This window comes from Pholcus phalangioides, unplaced genomic scaffold, assembly GCF_987345545.1.
Source record: "Pholcus phalangioides strain wild (caught in Gottingen) unplaced genomic scaffold, Ppha-v1.0 ptg000015l_1, whole genome shotgun sequence".
In the NCBI taxonomy this organism is placed as follows: domain Eukaryota; kingdom Metazoa; phylum Arthropoda; class Arachnida; order Araneae; family Pholcidae; genus Pholcus; species Pholcus phalangioides.
Genome location: NW_028301608.1, coordinates 90,569,626 through 90,575,456, shown reverse-complemented (window position 1 = coordinate 90,575,456; position 5,831 = coordinate 90,569,626). Strand labels below are relative to the sequence as shown.

The following is a 5,831-nucleotide window of genomic DNA, read 5'->3' as shown; positions in this document are numbered from 1 at the left end:
TGTGACGACGTCGACGTCAATGAGAGGAGAAAAAAATGTAGAAAATGAGACAAAGATGTGTTTTTCCCCATTCGTTTAAGGTTAAGTGAGGTCTTTCAACCATGTCGTTAAGACAATCGTCGTTTTCAGAGATCAAGTCAACGATATTGTCAAAACTAAAGGTCAGTGAAGTATTTGCAGCGGGGGGGGGGGCGGGGGTTGGGCTTAGCAGGCTATAGCCCAGGCCGGCAAGTTCAGAATGGCAGCAAATTTGAGGAATGAGAGGCCAAAATAAAATTAGTAGAGTGGGAAAAGGGCAGCAAAATTTGTATTACCCTAAATAAATCCGCCTTCGCCAAGACATTAAAGGATTACGTCAGTGATTGATCAAAAGAGTGGTGACCTAGAGAGTTCGTGAGCACGTGAGTGAACAAAAGAGTGACTTAGAGCGTGAGCAAGCAGGTGAATGAACGAAAGAGTGATCTACAGAGCGAGGGATCAGGTCAGTGAGTCAACTAGAGCGTGTGCAAGAATGTGAATGAAAAAAAAAGGCAAAAGAGTGACCTATATCAGCAAGGGACTATGTGAGTGAGCAACCAAAAGAGTGACCTATATAGCAAGGGACTATGTCCGTGAGCAACCAAAAGAGTGACCTAGAGCAGGTGCAAACATGTAAGTGACCAAAACAGCGTACAAGCATGCGAATGACTAAAAGAGTGACTTAGAGACACAGGCGTTATAGCATAGGGTAGCGAATTCGAGGTAAGAGTTATTAAGAAAATTATACTATGAGGGCGGCAAAACCATAAAAGCGCATGTGCTTATGGTTGTTATAAAGTGATTTGTCGAATAAGCTGTTAAACAGAATCTGAGAAATTTATCGGGTTAGGAGAAAATAGTTACTGGAAAATAAATTACCTGGTCACTCTTAGGAAATGTTGGTCATTATATGGTCACTCTTAGGAGAATAAATTACTGGAAAAGCTAGAAAAAAAAACGAGATTTTGAACAAAAGCCGCTTTTCTTTATCTTGGACTTAAGTCACTTCCTGAGACAATCGTATGTTGGTCATCTTTTATTGCCAGACTTCGCCTGTTGAATCAAAGGTTGGTTTGCTAATCAGATTGCGTGTGGTTAAAGGCAGTGCTGTCTTAACGGACGGGCCCACCCGGGGGGGGGGGGGCTCACAAAAATGAGATTTGGTTGAAATTTTCTAGAATATACCTGGTAGAGTCTCAGAAAAACCACTTGGCCCGGGGGCTATGATGCTCTTAAGACGGCCCTGGTTAAAGGCCCTCCATTGTTGACTTTTTGGTTCATGAGCTTCTTTGAATTTTAAAATTTATATTCAAGATATTTTCAAATTTCCTGAGATTACGGCATATTGTCATTTTCTATTTTTATTAGACATTATTTTTCATTTTTAGCCTTTTACATTCCCGACGTGTTTCAATTTTTTAACTTTTGAGCTACATTTTCGCTAAGTTCTTTTTTTTTCGAGCTGTACACACATTTTTTAAATTTTTTTATAATATTCATCTTTTTTAATGTTCGTCACAAAATTTTTTTTTTTGGCTTATTGCAATTTTGTAGGTATTTTAATTACGTATTATATTCTGGAGAAAGAATATGAATCTGTACGTATTTGAGTTTGTATCATTTTATATATCTTAGAATCTTAGATAACCGTATATTTATTTATGTGTATTACGGTAAATGTGATAAATCGGTTATTATACGTAATTACCGGTTATTATGCACACCTATCAACCGTCTTGGTAAGTTTGCTAAATCTATCACTATATTACCGGTGCATAATACCCAAGCGTCGGTGATAAATTTGATGAATACTGAAAACATTATCGCTTTTACCTCGATCATGCATAATAACCTCGTAGGTAAATTTTGATACGTACTTGGAATTTATCACCTTTATCTGTGATTATGCATAATACCCTAGTGTAATTGGTGATTTTAATGAATATGAAAAAAAATTAAAAATAGTAGTCTAGTAGGCCTATCTATGATGAATATAGTCGACCCCGATAACAAATTTTTCGATCGTACCCCGATATAATGATAACAAATTTTTCGATGGTACCCCGATATAATGATAACAAATTTTTCGATGGTACCCCGATATAATGATAACAAATTTTTCGATGGTACCCCGATATAATGATACAGTACATGTATGAATTATCATGCATAGTATATCATGTAGTATGAGTTATCATGTTTTTCATCGACGCGACGCTTGGACATTATGCACAATCGACTATAAAAGTAATTAATTTAGGGAAATGTACCAAATTTACCAACGGCACTTGGATAACTATGCATAACCACCGGTAAAAGGAATAAATTTAAGAAAATTTATCAAATTTATCAAAATGCTTGGTAAGTATTCATAATAACCGCATTTATCACATTTTCCGTAACATTTACACGCCTTTTTTTCTATAGGAAACGTTCATCATTTGATATATAAAATTCCCAGAAGATGGCAGCACAACCGGTGAAGAATCCGATGCTTTACAGAAAAACCACAATGAAAACCAAAAGCCAAGGATTTTACGTCCAAGTTTCCCAATCTTTCTAGCAAATCGAAGAAATTTCTCTGTGGCTTCAATAAAATTTTGTAGAAATTATTCCTGCTTATGCATTGATACCATGAAATTAATTTATTGCCCTGGTAATTTTTCTCCTCATGCTTTTAAACGTATCAAGGTGCTGGAAATAAGCTCAAGAACAACCGAAAAACCGCTATACCTTGAAAACTGTGTGCTTGTAGGTGCATGAAAAGTTTAGTGATAACTACAAGCGGAACTAAACATTTTCGCCTTAAAATAATTTTGATGAGTGCTGCACTTTTTCAGAAAAAAATTGGTGAAAATATGGTAAAGATCAAAACCTGGGGGAAAAAGTAGACCGGCAATTCCAAATTATGCGCAAAAATTATGGAGGAAACACTTTTTTCCTTTATACACTTTACCATTTGGGATTTCATTGATAGATATAAGCCATTAATAATTAGTTGTGCAATCGTATTCCAAGCGTCTTTGATCAAAAGCAATGACATCATGTTCGTTTCGTACTGCGTACGATTTCTATACTCTCCGGAAGCGCGGATCCTGGGGAAGGGGTTGGTGATGGGGCTGTCGCCCCTCCAAGAGCCAAATAAATATTAGAGAAATTTGTTTGTCCCGACAAAGGTGTCTGTCCAAAACATTAGTACGAGGGTATCCAATGCTCACAATAAATCGCTTTTCCGACACATCGCCCTGTGGATCCACCTGCCCCAACTCCATTCGCAGCTGAAGATGTCTGCCTTCGCTCCATTCTAAGCTGAAGATATCTGAGTCTCAGTGCCGTCTTAACGCATGGGCCCACCAGGGCGCGGCCTGGGGGTCTCGAGAATAGGGGCCTAAAAAAAATGAGTAGTTGAATTTTTCCAAAATTTACCAGGTAGGGTCTCAGAAAAATCACTTGGCCCGGGGGCCCATGATGCTCTTAAGACGGCCCAGCTGAGCCACCTTCATTAGCAGCTGAAGATGCCTGCCTCCACTCCGTTCGCAGCAGAAGATGTCTGCCTCGGCTCCATTTGAAGCTGAGGATATCTGCCTCGACTTCATTAACAGCTGAAGATATCTCCATCGTCTTCATTATCAGCTGAAGATGTCTGTCTCAGCTTCTTCTAAAGCTGAAGATGCCTGCCAGTGCCCCATTCGCAGCTGAAGATGCCTACCAGTGCTCCATTCGCAGCCGAAGATGCCTACCAGTGCTCCATTCGCAGCTGCAGATGTCTGTCTCAGCTTCTTCCACAGCTGAAGATGCCTACCAGTGCTCCATTTGCAGCTGAAGATGTCTGTCTCAGCTTCTTCCAAAGCTGAAGATGTCGGTCTCAGCTTCTTCCAAAGCTGAAGATGTCGGTCTCAGCTTCTTCCAAAGCTGAAGATGTCGGTCTCAGCTTCTTCCAAAGCTGAAGATGCCTACCAGTGCTCCATTCGAAGCTGAAGATGTCCGTCTCAGCTTCTTCCAAAGCTGAAGATGGCTACCAGTGCTCCATTCGCAGCTGAAGATGCCTGCCCGCCTTCGCTCAGACACGAATTCAGAGGAGAACGATCACCCCTCCAGAAAATAGAAATTCCGCCAAAACTGTCTCTATATGCCTACATTCTCAAAATATGGCTCTGTAATTGCGTAGTTCAGTAATATTTAAAACCATCGAATCTATCTATAAATTGTTTTTCTATACAGAAAACATTCTACTACTAGGCACCGAGAGATACACGATGTTTGGCCTATTCACGTCGCTTTTATTTGCGCTGTTTTATAAGGAAGGTTATCATTTGGGGGGGGGGGGGGGGGTTCCATAATAGACACTTTAATTTTTTTTTTTTAAATTTCTTTTATCACATTAGGCACAGTTCAACGTGTGCAGGGTAAGTTGCTCATTCCTTCTGGAATCACAACAGATATTTTTGTTCACGCAAAAACTGTGAGTAATCGTCTTTTTTTAGACGAATGTTGGAAGGGAAAAAAACCGTTTTGCATAAGCTTGGAGTTCATAATTCTCGGACCCCATTTATGAAACTTTTTCTAACTTTAAATTCTTAATGCCATTTCATGACCAAGCATCGAAGTTTCTTTGAGAGCAAGTGTATATATTTTGCCTTTTCCACAAGGCCGTAGCGAGAGGGAAGTGACTTGGACGGTCTGGCCCCACCCCCTCGAAATGTGAGAAAATCGCCGAAAAACGGGAAAAAGATGGCCAAATCTATTGTTGTGTCACTTTGGTCCCCCGAAATGAAAGTGGTCCTCCTACGAATGAAATTTCTGACAACTGGCTTCCTTTTCCATATCCAATAAGTATATTTGTCTTTGACATGTTCACACTATGAGAAAAAAAAATGATTTCACTGCACATGACTGATCGAAACAGTTTCGACTGTTACGCCAATATGAAAAAAAAATTGTTGATTTCTTTCTTCGACGTCAAAATCCACGTGTGTCCATATAAACTGAAGAGCCAAAAAAAACTGGTACAGGCATGCGTATGCAAATAAAGAGATATGGAACCAATCAGAGTACGGCGCTGCGGTCGGCAACGCCTATGTAACACAACAAGTGTCTGTTACAGTTGTTAGATCAGTTACTGCTGCTACAATCGCAGGTTATCGAGATTTAAGTGGGTTTGAACGTGGTGTTATAGTCGGCGCACGAGAGATGGGACATAGCATCTCCGAGGTAGCGATGAAATTTGGATTTTCACGTACGACCATTTCACGAGTGTACCGTGAATATCGGGAATCCGGTAAAAAATTAAATCTACGACATCGCTGCGGCCGGAAAAAGATCATGCAAGAACGGGACTGACGAGAATCATTGAACGTGACAGACGTGCAACCCTTCCGCAAATTGCTGCAGATTTCAATGCTGGGCCATCAACAAGTGTCAGCGCGCGAACCATTCAACGAAACATCATCGATATGGGCTTTCGGAGCCGAAGGTCCACTCGTGTACCCACGACACAAAGCTTTACGCCTCGCCTGGGCCCGACAACACCGACATTGGACTGTTGAGGACTGGAAATATGTTGCCTGGTCTGACGAGTCTCGGTTCCAATTGCTTCGAGCTGATGGGCGTGTACGCGTATGGAGAAAACCTCATGAATCCATGGACCCTACATGTCAACAGGGGACTGTTCAAGCTGGTGGAGGCTCTGTGATGGTATGGGGCGTGTGCAGTTGGCGTGATATGGGACCCCTGATACGTCTAGATACGACTCTGACAGGTACGTAAGCATCCTGTCTGATCACCTGCACCCATTCATGTCCATTGTGCATTTC

The 5,831-nt window shown here is 40.9% G+C and overlaps 1 long non-coding RNA gene across 1 annotated transcript; it reads left to right on the top strand.

The window, feature by feature from the left end:
- Positions 1-2,630, top strand: LOC149077014 (uncharacterized). Its single transcript, XR_016193976.1, has 2 exons — positions 1-161; positions 2,446-2,630. It is a non-coding gene; the product is annotated as an uncharacterized LOC149077014 (long non-coding RNA).
- Positions 2,631-5,831: the final 3,201 nt, after the last annotated feature.